Source organism: Balaenoptera musculus, chromosome 19, assembly GCF_009873245.2.
Source record: "Balaenoptera musculus isolate JJ_BM4_2016_0621 chromosome 19, mBalMus1.pri.v3, whole genome shotgun sequence".
Lineage (NCBI taxonomy): Eukaryota > Metazoa > Chordata > Mammalia > Artiodactyla > Balaenopteridae > Balaenoptera > Balaenoptera musculus.
In genome coordinates, this window is record NC_045803.1 from 5,655,778 (window position 1) to 5,679,556 (window position 23,779).

A 23,779-nucleotide genomic window follows, 5' to 3' on the forward strand; every position below is an offset into this window, starting at 1 on the left:
GACTGGTAATGCTAGACACCAAATGAGGATGAAAATGTTTTAAACATAATTAGACTTTTTGGATACAGCAGTGCAGGCTTCCCAAGTTGGCACAAAATGGCTTGAGAGAGCAAGGAGAGGAGACCTGTTTTAGGTTTATGTAGAGTTTATGAGTCCTGCAAGAGGTCTGATTTTCCTGGGGGCACCAAACAAAGGGGCACCTTGGCTTATAAGCTTCCCCATTGTAGAGGATAGGGAGGACACAATAAATATGTGCTTTTTTTTTTTTTGGTATGTCAGTTGTACCTCAATAAGCTGTACTAAAAATGGGGAGAGGGGTTGAGGCTTAAAAGCTGTCTATGGTCAGTCTCATTCCACCGTGAGGGATTTGTGAAGTAGTCGGCAATCTGCAACCTGGAAGAGAACGCTCACCAGAATCAGACCATGCTGACAGAATAATCTTGAACTTTCAGCCTCCAGAACTGAGATCAGTCAAGATGGTGGAGTAGAAAAACCTTGAGCTCACCTCATCTCATGGGCACACCAAAGTCACAACTATTTACAGAACAACCATTGATGAAAAAGACCAGAACCAGCCAGAAAAGACCACTAAAGACATAAAGAAGGAACTATAACAAGATGGCTAGGAGGGGCAGAGTCGTGATATAGTCAAGTCTCAGAGCATTTGGCTTAGAAAGCCAGTGGGGCTTTCAGGAGTCCCAGAAGGCTGGGGGAAACAGAGACTTCACTCTTAAATGGCACACACAAATTATCACATACTCCGGGACCCAGGGCAAAAGCAGTAATTTGACAGGAGCTTGTGTCAGACCTACATGCTGATCTTGGAGAGTCTCCTGGAGAGACAGGAGGCAACTGCAGCGCACCCTGTGGACATAGACACTGGCAGCAGCCACTCTTGGAAGCTCCTTCTACTATGTGGACAGTGGTGCTGGCAAGTGCCATTGTAGAATCCTCCCTCTAGCTTATTAGCCCCAAGACCCTGCCCTGCCCTGGTGCAACAGCCTGTAGGTACCAGTGCTGGAACACCTCAAGCCAAGAAACTAACTGGGCAGAGACACTGCCCCACCTATCAGCAGATAAGCTGCCTCAAGACCCCCTGAGCTCACATCCACCTCTGGACATGGCCCTGCCCACCAGAGGACCCAGGATCTAGCTCCACCCACCAGTGGGCAGGCATCAGCACCAGAATCCTCTGGGCCCTGACCCTGTGCTCTAGGAAGTCTGCTGTAGTCTCCGGACCAGCCTCATTCACCAGGGAGCAGACACCAGATATAGGAAAACCATAGTCCTGCAACCTAAGGACCCAGCCTTCTCAACAGGAGGCCAATTGTAAATATATATGCACCCAACTTAGGAGCACCTAAATACATAAAGCAAATATTAACAGATATAAAGGGAGAAATAGACAGTAACAATAACAGTAGGGGATGTTAACACCCCAATTAGATCAATGGACAGAAAATCAATAAGGAAACACTGGCCTTAAATGACACATTACACTAGATGGACCATATATATATATATATATATATATACACACACACACACACACATATAACATTCTATCCAAAAGGAGCAGAATACACATTCTTTTCAAGTGCACATGGAACATTCTCCAGAATAGATCACATGCTAGGCCACAAAACAAGGCTTGGTACATTTAAGAAAATTGAGATCACATCAAGCATATTTTCTGACCACAGCCCTGTGAGACTAGAAATCAACTACAAGAAAAAAACTGCAAAAAACACAAACACGTGGAGGCTAAACAATATGCTACTAAACAACCAATGGATCATTGAAGCAATCAAAGAGGAAACCAGAAAAATACCTGGAGACAAATGAAAACAAAAACATGATGATCCAAAACCTATGGGACACAGCAAAAGCAGTTCTAAGAGGGAAGTTTATAGCAGTACAAGCTGACCTCAGGAAATAAAAATCTCAAATAACCTAACCTTACACCTAAAGGAACTAGAAAAAGAAGAATAAACAAAACCCAAAGTTAGTAGAAGGAAAGAAATCATAAAGATCAGAGCAGAAATAAATGAAATAGAGACCAAATAAACAATAGAAAAGATCAATGAAACTAAGAGCTGATTCTTTGAAAAGGTAAACAAAATTGATAAACCTTTAGCCAGACTCATCAAGAAAATAAGGGAGGGGGCCAAATCAATAATACCAGAAATGAAAAAAGAAAAGTAATAACCAACACCACAGAAATACAAAAGATCATGAGGCTGCTACTAACAACTGTATGCCAATAAAATGGAAAACTGAGAAGAAATGGACAAAGTCTTAGAAATGTACAATCTCCCAAGATTGAACCAGGAAGAAATAGAAAATATGAGCAGACCAATTACGAGTAATGAACTTGAATCAGTAATTTTAAAACTCCCAATAAACAGAAGTCCAGGACCAGATGGCTTCATGGTGAATTTTATCAAACATTCAGAGAAGAGTTAACACCTATCCTTCAACTATTCCAAAAAACTGCAAGGAAATGAACACTCCCAAACTCATTCTAAGAGGCCAGCATCACCCTGATACCAAAACCAGACAAAGATATCACACACACAAAAAAAAACCCCAAGAAAATTAGAGGCCAATATCACTGATGAACAAAGATGCAAAAATTCTTAATAAAATATTAGCAAACTGAATCCAACAATACATTAAAAGGGCCATACACCTTGATCAAGTGGGATTTATCCCACGGATGCAAGGGTTTTTTAACATCTGCAAACCAATCAGTGTGACACACCACATTAACAGATTGAAGAATAAAAATCATATGATCATCTCAATAGATGCAGAAAAAGCTTTTGACAGGATCCAACATCCATTTATGATAAAAACTCTTCAGAAAGTGGGCATAGAGGGAACAAACCTCAACATAATAAAGGCCATATATGACAAACCCACAGCTAACATCATACTCAACAGTGAAAAGCTGAAAGCATTTCCTCTAAGATCAGGAACAAGACAAGGACGTCCACTCTCACCATTTTTATTCAACATAGTTCTGGAAGTCCTAGCCACAGGAATCAGAGAAGAAGAGAAAGAAAAGGAATCTAAATTAGAAAGGAGGAAATAAAACTGCCACTGTTTGCAAATGACATGATACTATACTTAGAAAATCCTAAAGATGCCACCAGAAAACTACTAGAGATCATCAGCGAATTTGGTAAAGTTGCAGGATACAAAATTAATATACAGAAATCTGTTGCATTTTTACATACTAACAATGAACTATCAGAAATAGAAATTAAGGAAACAATCCCATTTACCATCTCATTAAATAGAATAAATACTACTATACATATATAAATATAAATATATATATATATATATATATATTTTTTTTTTTTTTTTTTTTTTGGCTGTGCTGCATGGCTTGGGGGACCTTAGTTCCCTGACCAGAGAGCGAACCCAGGCCCGTGGCAGTGAAAGCGTGGAGTCCTAACCACTGGACTGCCAGGGGATTCCCCAAAATACTACTATATTTAAAATAGATAATGAACAAGGACCTACTGTATAGCACAGGGAACTCTACTCAATATTCTGTAATACCTAAATAGGAAGAGAATTTGAAAAAGGAATAGTTATATGTATATGTATAACTGAATCACTTTGCTGTATATCTGAAACTAACACAACACTGTAAATCAACTATACTCCAATATAAAAAAATTTTTTTTAAAAGAATAAAATATCTAGGAATAAACCTACCTAAGGGGATAAAAGAGTACAGGTACTCTTAAAACTATAAGTACTCTTAAAACTGTAAGTCACTGGGACTTCCCTGGTGGTCTACTGGGTTAGACTCTGCGCTCCCAATGCAGGGGGCCCGGGTTTGATCCCTGGTTGGGGAGCTAGATCCTGCAGGCATGCAGCAACTAAGAGCTTGCATGGCGCAACTAAGTGTCCACATGCCGCAACTATGAGCCCACATGCTGCAACTAAAAGATCCACCGCAGCTGGAGTAAATAAATAAATATTTTTAAAAATATCTTTAAAAAAAAAACTATAAGTCACTGATGAAAGAACTTGAAGACAACACAAACAGATGGAAAGATATACCACGATTATGGATTGGAAGGATTAATATTGTTAAAATGAACATACTGCTCAATGCAATCTGCAGATTCAATGCAATCCCCATCAAAATACCAAGGACATTTTTCAGAGAACTAGAACAAATTTAAAATTTTGTATGGAAACACAAAAGACCCCAAATAGCCAAGACAATCTTGAGAAAGAAGAACAGCTCAGGAGGAATCACGCTCCCTTACTTCAGACTATTGTACAAAGCTACAGTAATCAACAGTGTGGTACTGGCACAAAAACAGACAAAAAGATCAATGGAACAGAATAGAGAGCCCAGGAATAAACCCACACATTTATGGTCAGTTAATCTACAACATAGGAAGTAAGAATATATAATGGAGAAAAGACAGTCTCTTCAATAAATGGTGCTGGGAAATCTGGACAGCTACATGTAAAAGAACAAAATTTAGGACTTCTCTGGTGGTCCAGTGGTTAAGACCCTGTGCTTCCAATGCAGGTGGCGCAGGTTCGATACCTGGTCGGGGAACTAAGATCCCACATGCCATGTGGTGTGGCCAAAAACAAAAAACAAAACAAAACAAAAAACAAAAATGAAAATTAGAATATTTTCTAACACGATGTACAAAAATAAACTCAAAATGGATTAAAGGGTTTCCCTGGTGGCGCAGTGGTTGAGAGTCTGCCTGCCAATGCAGGGGACATGGGTTCGAGCCCTGGTCTGGGAAGATCCCACATGCCGCGGAGCAACTGGGCCCGTGAGCCACAACTACTGAGCCTGTGCGTCTGGAGCCTGTGCTCCGCAACAAGAGAGGCCGCGACAGTGAGAGGCCTGCGCACCGCGATGAAGAGTGGCCCCCACTTGCCGCAACTAGAGAAAGCCCTCGCACAGAAACAAAGACCCAACACAACCATAAATAAATAAAATAAATAAATAAATAAAAAATTAAAAAAAAAAAGGATTAAAGACCTTAATGTAAGATCTGAAACCATAAAACTCCTAGAAGATAATGTAGGCAGAAAACACTTTGACATAAATTGCAGCAATAATTTTTTTTTTTGGACCTGTCTCCTAAAGCAAAGGAAATAAAAAGAAAAATAAACAAATGAATTAAAACTTAAAATTTTTTCACAGCAAAGGAAACCATCAACAAAATGAAACGACAACCTACTGAATGGGAGAAACCATTTGTAAATGATATGTTCAATAAGGGGTTAATATCCAAAATACATAAACAGCTCATAAAACTCAACCTCAAAAAACCAAACAACCCAATTAAAAAATGGGGAGAACACCTGCATAGACATTTTTCTAAAGAGGACACACAGATGGCCAACAGGCAAGTGAAAAGGTGCTTAACATTGTTAATCATAAGAGAAATGCAAATGAAAACCACAATGAGATATCACCTCATTCTTGTCAGAATGTCTATCTTCAAAAAGAACACAAATAACGAGTGTTGGCAAGGATGTGGAAAAAGGAAACCCTCATACAGTGCTGTTGAAATGTAAATTGCTGCAGTCACTTTGGAAGACAGTATGGGGGTTCCTCAAAAAAACTAAAAGTAGAACTACCGTATGATTCAGCAATTCCATCCTGGCTGTATATCTGAGAAAAATGAAAACAATAATTCAAAGAGATACGTGCACCCCAATGTTCATCACAGCATTATTTACATTTGCCAAGATATGGAAGCAACCTAACGGTCCATCAACAGATGAATGGATAAAGATGGCATGGTATATGTATATAATGGAATACTACTCAGCCATAAAAAATAATGTAATTTTGCCATTTGCGACAACATGGATGGACCTGGAGGATATTATGCTATGTGAAATGAGTCAGACAGTAAAAGACAAATACCATATGGTAGCACTTATATGTGGAATGTAAAAAAAATAAAATAAGCTAGTTAATATAACAAAAATGAAACTGACTCACAGATATAGTAAACAAACCAGTGGTTTCAGTGAGGAGAGGGAAGGGGGAGGGGCAAGATTGGGGTAGGGGATTAAGAGCTTAAAACTACTATGTATAAAATAAGCTACAAGGACGTATTGTACAATATAGGGAATACAGCCAGTATTTTATAACAACTATAAATGTAGTATAACCTTTAAAAAATGTGAATCACCAGGTTGTATACCTGTAACTTATATAATATTGTACCTCAACTGTACTTCAATAAAAAACTTTAAGAAAAGCTGTCCAGTGCTTGCTTTGGCAGCACATATACTTCCAAGCATAAGGGAAAGCAAATGTTTAAATAAGCAGTTCACCTCCTAGTTACAGAGTGACTTCACTTACATGCAGGAGTTTGCTAAAATCAGGTACCAAGTCACTTACAGAAACAAGTTTATCAACATGTGTGATATTTTCCAAAGTAAGAATATAGGAAAAAATATGTGTGTATGTCCCCTCTGTGTGTGTTTGTAGAGAATAAGAAACACAGGGAACTTATCTTTCATGGGAGGAATAATCGCAGACCTGTTCTTGTCACTGAACTTCCAGTGGTGTACTCCCCAGCTTGGATTCATTCCAGTTTGTAAAGTCAGTAAAAGTCTTGAGTTGAAAGCTTCCATGGAAAGGCATTTATAATTCAAAAGTCCTCATACATTCAAAACCCAGACCTTGCTTTTGCTCCTTGGATGGCACTGCCTTGGGGCCTCCTCCCTTTGTTTTGCTCTGCACACAGAGAGAGGAGGCAGAGCCAAGGAAGATGAAAGTTTCTGACACTAATGCCTGGCAGGACAAGTCTGGCAACTTCCAGAACAATGCAAATTAAATGGCCAAATTACTCACTTTTCCCAAACTGAAATGACTTCTTCACCAGAGGTGGTTATACTTGGTGTAAACTTGCCAAACACCACTGTAACCCATTGGGGGGCAGCTGTAGTTGAGCTCTATTAAGTTTCCAGGTGCTGCTGGAACAGTATTAGAATTAGCCCCCCAGGTTCGGTAATGGATGGTGTGAGGTGAGGGATATTCTTGTAGGCTTCCTGCTCAAGGGAAGTTTGAGGTTTATTTTTAAATACTTAGAAAGAAACAACACTTCTTGTTTTTTGTCTTCAGAAATGGACAGATTTTCTTGAGGGTGGTAGGGATCATGGTGGGATAGCTGTCCTTGTTTTGTTTGGATGAATCACCAAGAAACAGAGAATGTCATGGTGGGAAGGCACCCTGAGGACTTAGGCCAACCCCATGTGTTAACAATGAAGGGAGAGAAGCCTTGGTGAGCAGCGGCAGCTCTGGAAGTAACAAGACCTTAGATGGAAGCCATGAGTGAGGCACATGTTAGTATTATGTCTAACATGACTAATTTTTCTGTGTCATATTCTCTTTTATGATAGTCTTTTTTTAAAATAAGCAAAATCTTATATTTAAACAACAGCCAGGAAAAATCAACTTTTCAGTTGACCTCAGTTACTGCTAAAGTTTAGTTTCTGAATTTTAGTCCCATGTATGAATAATTACATGTGATCATCAAATGATGGAAGCATTGTTGAGTTCTAGTTAGTTGAATTTACTTGTCTTCCAGTTGGTCTGAAAATCACTCATTCCTAAGTTATAACAGCTGTTGCTGTGAGGCAATCATATGTGGCTTTTATATTTTTCACTGGTTCTGAGTTTTAATTTATTCTAAATTATTATTTGGAGTCTACAATTGAAATGCTCCCAAATACACTGTATTCTTTAAAATGTAGCTGAAAATATATGGCATTTATACAATGATTTATAAACCTTATTTCCATGAATTACAAGGGAATAATGTATGATGCTTACGCACATTTGTGTGTCAGGGAAGGTGAATGTTCATTTTCCTTTAGCCTGTATTCTTCAAACTAAGGATCAGAGCGTTGACTAATTTGTTTAGTGTGGTTTTTTGTTTGTTTGTTGTTTTTGAAGGAATAAATATTTAAGATACTTTTTATACAAAAACAAATATGATTTTGAAGATGGACTTTTTAAAACTGTATCATACATTAAAAACTACCAAACATATTAATAGCAAAAACTTTAAGCACTTTTTAAAAACTACTGCAATTACATGGTTATACACACATATACCTTTTTCTCTATTTACAATAAACAACTGTATAACAGACAAGTCAGATTCCATCAGATTTTCTTATAAAACCAGTCTTATAGCAAGAGCAAGTAACTTGTCTGGAGCGTGTGTAATTTAAGAAGACAGAGTAAGAGGAAGCATGATTATTGCTGAGTTACTCTTCCTTTCACCACAGTCATCAAGTTTGTTTTCTGGATACCAACATTAATTAATTGAAGCAACAATGTTTACTGTGTTTTGATCAATAGTTTTAAAAAGAGAAACAGAATGGGATGGAATGGCATGAAACATAATAAAACAGAAAATACCAGAATGCATGTAGTAGAGGTGAATACTGTTACATGTAACCCTAATTTTAGTCTCATGTGTAGATATGAAAGTGTTATTCTGGATCACAATGTAAAATTTATGTCTTTCTGAGGGTCACAATAAAAAAATTTTTAAATTCTCTTTGTCAAAAAAAAGAAAAAAAAAAGAAAAGCTGTCCATGGTCAAATGTCAAAAACTGGAGTAAGATTCTTATGCAGCACATAATATTTACTGTTAAATATCTTGATTCCTTGGTTAGGAAAAACCAGTTTTTCTCACGTTAGTAACTTCCTGCATACACTTTCCTGCTGCACACCTAGGACCCTTCACCCAGTACAACTGTCAAAAGTGCTTCTGAAATACTGTTTAGATAAATTGCCTAAGATATTTTTACACTAGTTTCATGACAATGCATCAGGCAATAAATATAATTAAATAATTTTACTAGAAGAGCAGTTTTTCAAAGGCTATAAAAATCTCAATATGTGAGTATAGCATTATATGATTCTTTCTAACTCTAGTAAACTTTCTTTTTTTAGAAAATTTTCCTTACCATTATATTTTTCTTCCACATCTTTTAACCCACTTTATAGATTTAATCTACATTTCCCTGTGTAACTACAGTGAAAAATTTTAAAGATATATGAATTAAAGATTGTTTTTGAGTTTGAAACATGAAAATGTACCCATGACAATAAGAAGTACAAAGCAAATGCTCTATAGGTATGAAGAATGAGAGTCCTTTTATATCTTTAGTTCAATGAAAGAAGTGGGACAATACAAAATGGTGAACTGAAATCTATTAAGTTGGAACTAGGAGGCCTTTTGATACCCCACAAATCTAGTACTGGGATTTAGGGAACACAATATTTATTTTACCTTAAAAGCATCTCCAATTCTTCCGTTTATTATCATTGCCATAATAATCATCTCTGACGTCCATTCTTTTTAATTGAAGTATAGTTGATTTACAGTATTATATTTGTTCCAGGTGTACAGCATAGTGAATAAGTATTTTTGTTGATTATACTCCATTTTAGGTTATTACAAGATAATGGCTATAATTCCCAGTGCTATATAGTATATCCTCATTACTTATCTATTTTATATGTAGTAGTTTGTATCCCTTAATCCCATGCCCCTATTTTGTCCCTCTTCCCTTCCTTCTCCCCTTTAGTAATCACAAGTTTGTTTTCTATATGTGTGAGCCTGTTTCTGTTGTGCATATACAGTCATTTATACTATTTTTTAGATTCCACATATAAGTGATAATGATAATACAGTATTTGTCTTTCTCTGACTTATTTCACTAAGCATAATATTCTCTAGATCCATCCATGTTGCTGCAAATGGCAGAATTTCATTCTTTTTTTATGGCTAATATTCCATTGTTTACATATATTCCACATCTTCTGAATCCAGTCTTCTGTTGATGGGTACTTGGGTTATATCCATGTCTTGGCCACTGTAAACAGTGTTGCTATGAACATTGGGGTGCATGTATTTTGTCAAGTAGTGGGTTTTTTTTTTTTTCTTTTGGATATACACCCAGGAGTGGAATTGCTGGATCACATGATAGCTTTATTTTTAGTTTTTTTTTTTTGTTTTTTTTTTTTAAGTATTTATTTATTTATTTATGGCTGTGTTGGGTCTTCGTTTCTGTGCGAGGGCATTCTCTAGTTGTGGCAAGCGGGGGCCCCTCTTCATCGCGGTGCGCGGGCCTCTCACTATCGCGGCCTCTCTTGTTGCGGAGCACAGGCTCCAGACGCGCAGGCTCAGTAATTGTGGCTCACGGGCCTAGTTGCTCCGTGGCATGTGGGATCTTCCCAGACCAGGGCTCGAACCCGTGTGCCCTGCATTAGCAGGCAGATTCTCAACCACTGCGCCACCAGGGAAGCCCTATTTTTAGTTTTTTGAAGAGCCTCCATACTGTTTTCCATATGGCTGCATTATGGTTTTAGGTCTTACATTTAGGTCTTTAATACATTTTGAGCTTATTTTTGTATATGGTGTGAGGGAATGTTCTAATCTCATTGTTTTCCATGTAACTATCCAGTTTTCCCAGCACCACTTGTTGAAGTGACTATCTTTTCTCCATTATGTATTCTTGATTCCTTTGTAATAGATTAAGTGACCATAAGTGAATGGGTGTATTTCTGGGCTCTCTATTCTGTTCTATCGATCTATGTGTCTGTTTTTGTGCCAGTACCATACTATTTTGATGACTATAGATTTGTAGTATAGTCTGAAGCCTGGGAGGGTGATACCTCCAGCCTTGTTCTTTTTCCTCAAGATTGTTTTTGCAATTTGGGGTCTTGTGTGGCTCCATATGAATTTTAGGAGTCTTCATTCTAGTTATGTGAAAAATATCATAGGTATTTTGATAGGGATTGCATTACATCTGTAGATTGCTTTGGGTAGTATGTGCATTTTAACAATATTAATTTTTTTCAATTCAAGAACATGAGATATCTTTCCCTTTCTTCCTATCATCTTTAATTTCCTTCATAAACATTTTAGAGTTTTCAGAGTATTGGTCTTTCACCTTCTTAAGTTTTTTCCTAGGTATTTTATTCTTTTTGATTTGATTTTAAACGGGATTTTTTTTTTTACTTTATATTTGTGATATTTCATTAGTACTGTATAAAAATACAACAGATTTCTGCATATTAGCCTTGTATTTTGCAACATTTTTGAATTCATTTATCAGTTCTAATAGTTTTTGGGTGGAGACCTTAGGGTTTTCTACATATAGTATCATGTCATCTGCAAATAGTGCCAGTTTTATCTTTTCCCTTATAATTTGGATAGCTTTTGTTTTTCTTGTCTGATTGCTATGGCTAGGACTTCCAATACTATGTTAAGTAGAGGTGGCAAGAGTGGGCATCCTTGTCTTGTTCCTGAATTTAGTGTGAAGGCTTTCAGCTTTTCATCTTGAGTATGATGTTGGTTCTGTGTTTGTCATAAATGGCCTTTATTATGTTAAGGTATGTTCCCTGTATACCCACTTTGACGAATGTGTTGATCATGAATGTATGTTGAATTTCGTCAAATACTTTTGCTTCATTTACTGAGACTGTCATGTGACTTTTATTATCTTTTTGTTAACGTGGTATATTTCATTGGTTGACTTGTGAATGTTGAACTGTTCTTGTGTCCCTGGAAAAGTCCAGCTTGATCATTGTGTATGATCGTTTGTATATATTGTTGGATTCAGTTTGGTAACATTTTGTTGAGGATTTCTGCAGCTATATTCAGCAAAGTTACTGGCCCTTAATTTTCTTTTTTTATAGTGTCTTTCTTTGGTTTTTGTATCAGACAGGGTAATGGTGACCTTGTATAATGAATTTGAGGGTGTTCCTTTCTGTTCAAGTTTTGGGAATAGTTTGAGAAAGATAGGCATTTGTTCTTTATATGTTTGCTAGAGTTCCCCTGTGAATCTCTCTGGTCCTGGACTTTTGTTTGCTGGGAAGGAAGATATAAAACTGTCTTGGTTCACAGATGACATCTATGTAGAAACTTGAAGAGAATCAACAACAACTTATGGAACTAATAAGTGATTATAGCAAGATTGAAGGATACATAGTTAATATTATCCAATGGACTGAATGTTTGTATCCCCTGCCCCATTCACATGTTGAAATTGTAACCCACAATGTGATGGTATGTGGTGGTGGGCCCTTTGGGAGGTAATTAGGTCGTGAGGGTGGAGCCCTCATGAATGAGATTAGTGCCCTTATAAAAGAAACTTCAGAGAGCTCTCTTACTCTTTGCCATATGAGGATACAAGAAGACAGCCATCTGCAACCAGGAAGAGGGCTCCCACCAGACACCAAATCAGGCAGCACCTTGATCTTGGTCTTCTTAGCTTCTAGAACTATGAGAAATGTCTTTTGTTTATAAACCACCCTTTCTGTGGTACTTTGTTATGGCAGCCCAAACTGACTAAGATAGTTAATATACAAAACTCAATCGCTTTCCTATAAGTCAGTAATAAAGAGTAATTTGAAATTGAAAGCTCAATAACATTTACACTAGCACCTAAAAAAAAAGACATACTGGGTATAAATCTAACATGATATGTATAAGATCTATATGAGGAAATCTACATAACTCTGATAAGGGAAATCAAATAACTAAATAAATGGAGAGATATTCCAGGTTCATGGAGAGAAAGACTCAGTATTTTCAAGGTGACAGCTTCTCCCAACTTGACTTATAGATTAAATGCATTCCAAATCAAAATGCCAGCAAATTATTCTGTGGATATCAACAAACTGATTCTAAAGTTTAATTGGAGAGTCGGAAGACCCATAATAGCCAAAAACACGTTGAAGGAGATGAACGAAGTCAGAAGACTGACACTACTCAACTTCAAGGCTTACTACAAATATACAGTAATCAAGAAATTGTGGTATTGGCAAAAGTATAGACAAATAGATCAGAGGAACATAATGAGAGTCCAGGAATGGACCTACACAAATAGAGTCAACTGATCTTGACAAAGAAGCAAAGGCAATACGACAGAGAAAAGGCAGTCTTTTCAACAAATGGTACTGTAACAATTGGACATCCACAAAAAAAGAAAAGAATCTAGATATAGACCTTATTCCTTTCACAAAATTCAACACAGAATGGATTATAGATGTAAATGTAAAGTGCATAACTATAAAATTCCCAGACGATAACATAGGAAAAAGTCTAGATGACCTTTGGTTTCACCATGTCTTTTTTTTTTTTAATATTTATTTGATTTATTTATTTGGCTGCACCGGTCTTATTTTCGGCATGCAGAATCTTTAGTTGTGGCGTGTGGGATCATGTTCCCTGACCAGGGATCGAACCCAGGCCCTCTGCACTGGGAGCGTGCAGTCTTACCCACTGGACCACCAGGGAAATCCCCACAATGTCTTTTTAGATATAACACCAAAGGCACAATCCATGCAGTTAATAATGAATAATTTAGACTTCACTAAAATTAAAAACTTCTGCTCTCCAAAACACATCAAGAGAATAAGAAGACAAGCCACAGACTGGGAGAAAATACTTGTAAAACAGAATTCTAATAAGGACTGCTACTCAAAATACACAAAGAACTGTTAAAGCTCAACAATAAGGAAACAAACAAACTGATTTGAAAATGCGAAAAAGACAGGAACAAAAACTTCACCAAAAAAGATATACAGATATTTTCATAAGCATATGAAAATAAGATTAACATCATGTATCATGAGAGAGTTGCAAAACAAAACAACAATGAGATACCACTACACATCCAGTGGAATGACCAGAATCCAGAACAATGACAACATTAAATGCTGGGAAGCATGTTGAGCAACAGATACTCTCATTTACTGCTGTGGGAACACAAAATGGTAGATAGAGCCATCTTGGAAGACAGTTTGGCATTTTCTTATAACATTAAATGTACTCTTATCATATGATCACATTCCTTGGTATTTACACAAATGAGCTGAAAACTTATGTCCATGCAAAAACCTGAACACAAATGTTTATAGCAGCTTTATGTGTAGTTACTGAAACTTGGAAGCATCCAAGATGTGCTTCAGTAAGTGAATGGTTAAATAAATTGTGGTACATCCAGACAATGGAATATTATTCAGTGCTAAAAAGAAGTGAGCTATCAAGCCAAGAAAACACAGGTAAAAACCTTAGATGTATATTATTAAGTGAAAGAAGCCAATCTATAAGGCTACATACTGTATGATTCCAACTGTATGACGTTCTGGAATAGGCAACACTGTGGAGACAGTAAAAAGATCAGCGGTTGCTAACAGTTAGGGGGAAGGAAGGATGAATAGGTGGATCACAGAGGATTTTTAGGGCAGTGAACCTACTCTGTATTATACTGTAATGATGGGTATATGTCATTACACATCAAACTGATAGAATATACACTAAGAGTGAACAATAATGTAAACTATGGACTTTGAGTGATAATTTTGTGTCAATGTAGGTTCTGCAGTTTTAATAAATGCACCACTCCGGTGTGGGATTTGGATAGTTGTGGAGGCTGTGTGTATGTGGGGGCAGGAATTACAGGGGAAATCTCAGTACCTTCCACTCAATTTTGCTCTTAACCTAAGTCTGCACTAAAAACCAAAGTCTATTAAAAAACAACAACAGAAAAAACCCCAGAGACTTTATTATTAATGGCACAGCAGTCTCAAGAACATCCTGACTTCATCAGTTCCACTCGCCTCCCTAATTCCAATCAGGATGATATGGCGAGGCCCTGGTGGATATAGCACATGTAATGGGATTGAATCGTAGCTGAGGAACTCCGTGTAGAAAAACCCAATCTTTTAAAGGGAACCTGACCTACCATTTGCCCCAAAGGGAAACATCCTTATTTAACTGTACAGCAAACAAACCTGTCCACTGTCCCAGAGGGTGACACTGTCTCTTTTTTCCCCAAAGCTCTTTCTCATGCAAACATTCATGAAAACACAGTCCAAAACAAAAACTGTCCATAAGACAGACACATACATGAGAAATCCATAATTAATTGTCTTCCAACAATATCTACCACTCATTTCTTCACCGTATTCACTACTGGCAAATTTTCCCATATGTACACCAGTTGGTCAACCATGCTTTTTTTCTGACAGGAGGTAGGACCAGATCTATTCATTTGCCTCAAGCAACATTTGATTAAGTTTACTATCTACAGGATCCTGTGTATCAGGTGGAGGCTTAATTCACCTTAATTGCTTAATACTATAGCAATGTAGGTGCCACATTCAACCCACTGAAAAGCCCAATACCCACTAGCAGGTACTGAAGAAAGACTTTTGATTTCTCCATAAGTTTCTGAATCGACATTCTCAGGTGATAAGTGAATAGACAACTGATTATTGTGCCAAAACTAACAATGTACATATTTCTGATTAAGAGTAGCAGATTTTGTATTCGTTATCCATACAAAGCAGAGCGTGGGTATAGTGGAGTCACGGGTCACGAGCAGAAAGGGGCTGACAGTTGGAAAACACACAGAAATTAGGGCAGCAGTTTTCATGAACCATCAACTGGAATTATGAAAAAGAACGTAAGAAATGGGAAAGACGGAGGAAAGGGTGTGAAAAGATACAAAGGTGCTCACAAGAACAAGAATGCTTTGGGTGGCTCTGGACTCAGCAGAGGATCTGGGAGACACATTATTCCTGTGAACGTGTTGGACTCGTTGTTTGTGCCTGTACAGGGTGGCAGTTATGGAGCCACTGGTCCAGATTGTGAGCACAGAAAATAAAACTTCAGGGAACACTATCACCATCACTACTACAATGATAGTAGTGGTTAGCCAATGGGAAAGCGGGGAGGAGGGATATATAAGGAGGTTGGGATTGATATATACACACGACTATATATAAACTACATAAACAGCAAGGTCCTACTGTATATCACAGGGAACTATACTCGAAATTTTGTAATAACCTATAAGGGAAAAGAATCTGAAAAAGAAGAAAAATATATATGTATAACTGAATCACTTCTCTGTACACCTGCAATTAACACAACATTGTAAATCAACTGCACTTCAATTTAAAAAAATCTTAACTCAAAAAACAAACAAAAACAAAAAACAAACAAAAAATGCCCTCATCGAAACTGGACTTAGAACTTGCTCATGGATTGTTTCTTTTTTTTAATTAATTTTTATTGGAGTAGAGTTGATTTACAATGCTGTGTTAGTTTCTGCTGTACAGCAAAGTGAATCAGTTATACATAGACATATATCCACTCTTTTTTAGATTCTTTTCCCATATAGGCCATTACAGAGTATTGAGTAGAGTTCCCTGTGCTATATAGTAGGTTCTCATGGATTGTTTCTACATTGAGCCCATGATGCAAATATCTTAGTCATATAAAATATGCCCAGAAAACCTTTACACTTTATACACTGTAGGACCACAGATAGAATTTTAGTGAACAGCACTCTACCACTATTTCTCTCTTCTCTTGGAGTTCAGTTCGAAGTAGAAGATGTGCCCACAGGGTCCTGGCATTCAGTGTTGGCAAGTGGCCTGACCCCTACCAACTACTTACGTCTTGAAGAACTTTGATGACCCAACAGTGACGAGAAAGTCCCTTTCTTGCTGTAGTATTCCTAATATATAATCCACACTTTATATAAGAAATAAAACATAACAAAGCAGAACTATCAATTTGCAAGTGCTGTTTTTTTTCCTTCTATGAAATCATCCCAAGAAGTAATCCTTGATAATAGTTTCATGATTGTAACAATTTAAAAAATAAATTTTCATTGCAAGAAATCCACTGGTATCATATTGAGGTAGGCAGATCTCCACTCCCTGGGGTTAATACCTTCGTTATATTACACTACATGGCAAAGAGTCTTTGTTTTTATTTTTTGGCCTCGCCGCACGGCATGTGGGATCTTAGCTCCCCAACCAGGGATCGAACCCGCACCCCTTGCAGTGGAAGCACAGAGAAAAGAGTCTTTGAAGATGTAAATAAGTTTACTAATCAGTGGGCTATGTTTTAGACTGAATGTTGTTTCCCCCACAAAAATTCATCCCTTGAAATCCCAGCCATGTAAATATACTGCTCGAAGGTGGCTGTCCAAAAACCAGTAAGAGGATGCTCCAGAGACACAGACTCTGTAAGCAACTTGATCTTGGATCACCTAACATCAAGGTTATTCTCCTTTCTAACACAATAAATCTATCACACACAAAAAATTAACACTAGACAGTCCATTTAATAGACAGTCCATTTACAGATTCCCCCCATCCCCCAGGGATACAATAATGTCTTTTCTGTGTTTATAAATCTAAGATCCAGTCATGGTATAAATATTGCATTTAGTTGTCTTGACTCTTTAGTTTTTAAAAACTAGATTGTTTGCATTCTGGTTTATCACAGGGTATTGACTGTAGTTCCCTGTGCTATACAGTAGGACCTTGTTGTTTATCCATCCTAAATGTAATAGTTTGCATCTACTAACCTCAGCCACGATGGAAAAGAATATAAAAAAGAATGTCTATATGTGTATAACTGAGTCACTTTGCTGTACAGCAGAGATTGACACAACATTGTAAATCAACTATACTTCAATTAAAAAAAATAACTTCTGTAGATTAAAAAATAAAATAAAGTTAAAAAATTAAACTAGATGGTTTGCCACTCCTTTGTCTTCAGTGATACTGACAGGGGGTTTTTTTTATAATTTTTTTTTGGCCGTGCCCCGAGGCATGTAGGATCTTAGTTCCCCAACCAGGGATCGAACCCACGCCCCCTGCAATGGAAGCACAGAGTCTTAACCACTGGACCGCCAGGGAAGTCCCCAATACTGACAGTTTTGCAGAGGGCATACCAATTGTTTTCAGAATGCCCTTTAGCGTAGGCCTCTGTGATTGTGTCCCTCATCCTTAGAGTCAGGTACAACATCTGAGTAAAACTTCTGCATGCAGATGATGATGGGATATTCTTAGTGCACAGCCTCGAAGTTTATGAGCATTTTCTATTATTGGTAGAGGCTAAGAAATGCACCAGGTGAGTGGGATGCTTCGGGGGGCAGGATGGCACTTTCTGACATATGCGCACAGGCTTTGGCCATGACTCCTGTGAATGGCCGGACCTGAGCCCTGGGGGTTGCTACCTGGAAGTTGAGTCCTAAAAGCCATGTGCTTTGCTCATAGCCACATGCCCCTCCCACAGGCACCTGCTCAGGACTGCTGTTGGCATAACCAAACAGTCTGCAGAGGGGGCAATAAGACATTAAAAGCCAAGTTTTCTGTGGCAAGGACACTGTAGTGGCCAACTGTGAAAACTGGGGCTCTACCTCCAGTTTTAGACTCCACTCACCAGTAAGATGGATTTTAAGGAATGACTTCCCTAGTACAATGGCACCGGCCCTTAGTTGACCCTGATCCTCATTTATTTATTTATTTTATTTTTATTTTTGTCTGTGTGCGGGCTTTGTCTAGTTGCGGCGAGCAGGGGCTACTCTTCATTGCGGTGCACGGGCTTCTCATTGCTGTGGCTTCTCTTGTTGCGGAGCACAGGCTCTAGGCACGCAGGCTTCAGTAGTTGTGGCTCGCGGGCTCTAGAGCATAGGCTCAGTAGTTGTGGTGCATGGGCTTAGTTGCTCCGCAGCATGTGGGATCTTCCCCGACCAGGGCTCGAACCCATGTCCCCTGTATTGGCAGGCGGATTCTTTTTTTTTTTTTTAGCATAGTTTATTAAAATTTATTTTTTGTATTGCTAGCTGGAATACATAAAACAAGCAAAAATATGGAACGCTTCATGAATTTGCGTGTCATCCTCGCGCAGGGGCCATGCTAATCTTCTCTGTATCATTCCAATTTTAGTATATGTACTGCTGAAGCAAGCATGGCAGGCGGATTCTTAACCACTGCGCTACCAGGGAAGCCCTAATTTTTCCCATTTTAATTACAGTGTGTCTTGGTGCATTCCTCTTCAGGTTGATCCTGTTTGGGACTCTGTGCTTCCTGGACCAGGATGTCTGTTTACTTTCCCAGGTTAGCATAGTTTTCAGATATTATATCTTCAATATGCTCTCTGCCCCTTTCTCTCTCTTCTCCTTCTGCAACCCCTATAATGGAAATGTTAGTATGATTGATCATGTCCCAAAAGTCTCTTAAACAGTCCTCATTTACTTTTATTCTTTTTCCTGTTCGGTATCAGTGATTTCACTACTCTGACTTCCTGCTCGCAGGTTCATTCCTCTGTATCACTTAATCTACTGTTGATTCCTTCTAGTGTATTTCTCATTTCAGCTATTGTATCCTTCATCTCTGTTTGGTTCTTCTTTATATCTTCTAAATCCTTGTTAAACTTCTCACTGTGGGGCTTTCCTGGTGGCGCAGTGGTTAAGAATCCGGCTGCCAATGCAGGGGACATGGGTTTGAGCCCTGGTCTGGGAAGATCCCACATGCTGCAGAGCAACTAAGCCCATGCACCACAACTACTGAGCCTGCGCTCTAGAGCCTGTGAGCCACAACTACTGAACCCACGTGTCACAACTACTGAAGCCCGCGCACCTAGAGCCTGTGCTCCACAACAAGAGAAGCCACTGCAATGAGAAGCCCACGCACTGCAACAAAGAGTAGCCCCTCTCGCCACAACTAGAGAAAGCCCACATACAGCAACGAAGACCCAATGCAGCCAAAAATGAATAAATAAATTTATTAAAAAAAAAAACTTCTCCCTGTGTCCATCCATTCTTCTCCTGAGTTCTTTGATCATTTTAATGATCATTACACTGAACTCTTTCTTCGGTAGATGGCCTATCTCCACTTCATGTAGTTCTTCTGGGTTTTTATCTTGTTCCTTAGATTGGAACATGTTACTCTGTTACCTCATTTTGCCTAATTTGCTGTTTTTATTTGTGTATCTAGTAGGTTGGTGATGTTTCCTGACTTTGGAGACGTGGCCTTTTTTAGACGTCCTATGGGTCCCAGCACCACATTCCCCTCTGGTCATTAGTGTTATACACTCTAGGGTTGCCCCCTATGGGGGATGCCTTTGTCCTTCTGTTGTAGCACCCTGACTACCGTGGGCAATCTTGTAGGCGTGGCTAGGCCGCAGTACTGTTGTTGCCAAGTGCTGCCTTGTGGAGAGGCTGACGGCCACTGGTTGGCAGGGCTGGGTTATGAGGCTGTTGCCTGCAGAACCCTGGGGGGTCCCGGGGCTAGTGCAAGCTTACTGCTGGGCAGAGCCAGGTTCTGGGGTGGGTGGTTGTGGGACTGGGGTTCCTGAATTCAGTGTTAACCTGCTGGTGGGTGGACCCAGTTCCTGACATTACTGGCTGTGTGTTCTAGGGTGTGCAAAGCTGATGCTGGCCTGCTGGTGAGTGGGGTTGGATTCCAGTATGGCTGGCTGAGGAGTCCAAGGTATTTCTGAGCAGATGTCTGCCTGCTGGTTGTTGGGGCTGGGGCCTGGTGGGTCCTGGGGCTGGTACCTGCCCACTGGTGGTCTGAGATGGGTCCCAGGGTCTCTGACTTCAGGGTCCTGAAGAGCCTGAGTCTAGTGTCTGCCCACTGGTATGTGAGGCTGGTCCTGGGTCCTCTGGTGGACAAGGCCATGTCTAGGGGCAGCTGTGTGCTCAGGGAGCCTTAAGGAAGCCTGCCTGCTGGTGGATGGGGCTGTGTGCCTGCTCAGCTACTTGCTTGGTCTACAGCATCTCAATACGGGTGCCAACAGGCTGGTTGGTGGGGGCGGGGCTGGGTCCTGAGGCTAATAAGCTAGAGGTAGGATTCCGAATGGTGCAGGCTAGCATCAGTGTCCATGTGGTAGAAATAGCTCACAAAAATGGGTGCTGCCCACGTCTATGTCCCAAGAGTGAGTTCCTTTTGCCTCCTACTTCTCCAGCAGATTCTCCAAAATCAGCAGGTGAGTCTGACTCAGGTTCCTTTCAAATTACTGCTTCTTTCCTGAGTCCCTGAGTGTGTGATATTTTGTGTGTGCCCTTTAAGGGTGGAGTCTTGGGGAGGATTAAGATGGGGCAGTAGGAGGACATAGAACTCCCTCAACAAACACATCAAAAATACATTTACATGTGGAGCAATTCTCACGGAAAACTAACTTGAGATTGGCAGAAAAAGTCCTACACAAACAAAGCTGCAAGAAAGATCTCCACATAACCTGGTAGGATGGGAAAAAAAGGCATCGAGCTGGGACCTGCACACCGAGGAGGGATCTGTAAGGAGAGGAAAGTCTGCACGAGCAGATCCTTGCCCTGGGGAGTGAGCAGGTCAAACCACCATCTGGGCATCCCAGTCTTGGGGTCCTGTGTAGAGAAGACAGGCCCTCTTGCCCACTGGAAAATCCACTGAGACAGTTAGAAGGGATGGAGAAGCCTAGACTCTACTTGCAAGGAGCACACACGTGCTGGCTTGGTGACAGTCAGGGCAGAGAGGGTCTTGCATTGGTGGCTGCTACCTTGCTACACTCCCCAATCTGAAGGAGTGCAATCCCTGGCCCTGCTCACTCCACACCACAGCCTGGCATGAGATCTGGGCAGAGACTCAGTCTAGATGCACAGAGACAGACCAGGATGCCTGGGGTGTGATCTGGGTGGATCCACAGAAGCCATTGTCAGCGTGTGTACGGGTGAAGGGTGTAGCTCTGGGGGACAGTGTGCACATGGGGCCGTGCCACAAGAACAAGTAGTGACTAAGCGCTCAATCTCAGGTGCTCAGGCCCTGGGATAGGACTCATTTAGCTACACAGAGATAGCTGGGAGTGCCCAGGGTGTGGTCTGGGTGGGGCATCAACGGCCACTGTCAACTTACTCAGGAGTATGCAGCAGTTCGTCTCCCAGCAAGAGCGACCCAGCTCTGCCCAATCCACACCACAGCTTAGCACTAGATCAGGGGCAGACAGGTCCTGGGGGAAGTCTGCCACAGAGGCAGCCCAGATCCCAGGCTGCAGCAGAGCTACCTCAATTCTTGCATCCACAATGCCACAACCCCCAGTACCAGCCTACTCCACAGGACAGCCTTGCGCTAGATCTGGGACAACGTTAACAGAGAAAGGGTTGCAAGCTTAGGCTGCTTCAGAGCATAAACAAAGACCCCTATACAGGTAGTCATAGGTCCTCTGTGACCACACAGGCCTCACTTGCTTCATCAATCACCTCCTTTGGGGCAGGGCACCCACTCAAGGGTAATAGAGCCAGAATGAACCTGAGGGCTTCTACTCTAACAACTGGGGAGCAGACCCCACCCCTCACAGCACACTGACAGACACAGAGTAGAGAAGAAGCCCCACCTCACACCCAACACAGGAACTAAATACTACAAAACCAACCACATTCACTATCAAGGGGATAAAGGCCAGCACACCCTGAAGAAAGACATGGCTGGCGTCAATACCAAAACCAGCCCTCACACCAAAAACACTGGACATGCACAGTCTACACAGGGATGCTCCCACATAAAAGCACCCCTTCAAGACCACAGTAGATAACTTTCTCTGTGTATTTAGGAGAAACAGTTAAGTAAAATGAAAAGGCAGAAAAATCACTCCCAATTAAAAAGACCAAGAGAAATCCTCTGAAAGGACAAATAATAAAACAGAGCTCACCAGACTATTAGACACTAAGTTCAAAAAGGAGTTAATGAAAATGCTAAAAAAAATTGAGAAAGATTATTGATAGAAATTCAGATCCATGTAACAAGGAACTAGAAATTATAAAGATGAAACAATCAAAAATAGATAATTCAACTGCTGAGACAAAAAACCCAATCTAGAAGCAATGAATACCAGATTAAATGACACAGAAGAAGGAATAAGTGACCTGGAAGATAGAATAATGGAAATCAACCAACTAGAATAGCAGACAAACATAAACTAAAAAAAAAAAAAAAAAAATGAAAGCAACATATGAGATCTATGGGATAATATAAAACATGTCAAACAACACATAATAGGAGATCGAGAGTGGAATAGAGAAAGAAGGGGATTGAAAACATACTTGAAGAACTTACGACTGAAAACTTCACAAACCTAAAGAAGGAAACAGATATTCAGGTAGAGGAAGCACAGTGGGTCCCCAAAAAGATGAAACCAAACAGCCCCACACCAAGACATATCATCATTAAAATGGTAAAAGTTAAAGATAAAGAGAGGATTTTAAAGGCAGGGAGAGTAAAACAAAGAGTCAGTTACAACAGAATTTACATAGGGCTATCAGCTGATTTCTCTGCAGAAACTCTGCAGGCCAGAAGGGAGTGGCATGATATAATCAAAGTGCTGAAAGGGAAAAATCTGCAACCTAGAATTCTTTACCCAGCAAGATTATCATTAAGAATAGAAGGTGAGTTAAATAATTTTTCAAACAAGCAAAAATTAATAGAATTCAGCAATACTAAGCCAAACCTAAAAAAAATATTGAAGGATCTTCTCTAAAAAGAAAAGAAGCAAGAATCCACAGGAAAGGGAAAAATCACAATAGGAAAGGCAAATATATAAAAGGACCGAAGATCACTTACTGAGCCAGTACATAGATTAAAAAACAATCCAAAAATTTTTGTCGAAGTGATCATAACTACGATTAACATTAAAGGATAAGCATGGGGCTTCCCTGGTGGCGCAGTGGTTGGGAGTCTGTCTGCCGGTGCAGGGGACGCGGGTTCGAGCCCTGGTCTGGGAGGATCCCACGTGCCGCGGAGCGGCTGGGCCCGTGAGCCACAATTGCTGAGCCTGCGTGTCTGGAGCCTGTGCTCTGCAATGGGAGAGGTCGCGATGGTGGGAGGCCCACGCACCGCGATGAGGAGTGGCCCTCGCTTGCCGCAGCTGGAGAGGGCCCTCGCACAGAG

General features: G+C 39.9%; 1 long non-coding RNA gene and 1 other non-coding gene across 2 annotated transcripts in view; both read right to left on the bottom strand.

Moving 5' to 3' along the window:
- Positions 1-13,352, bottom strand: part of LOC118885157 — a 20,638-nt gene extending 7,286 nt beyond the window's left edge. The window contains exons 1-2 of the long non-coding RNA XR_005017454.1: positions 13,341-13,352; positions 12,484-12,491 (exon numbers count right to left, since the gene is read on the bottom strand). This is a non-coding gene — a long non-coding RNA (uncharacterized LOC118885157). The remainder of the gene's footprint in view (positions 1-12,483; positions 12,492-13,340) is intronic.
- A 5,370-nt stretch (positions 13,353-18,722) lies between these two features.
- Positions 18,723-18,825, bottom strand: LOC118885989. Its single transcript, XR_005017621.1, has one exon. It is a non-coding gene; the product is annotated as a U6 spliceosomal RNA (small nuclear RNA).
- Between the last annotated feature and the right edge of the window lie 4,954 nt (positions 18,826-23,779).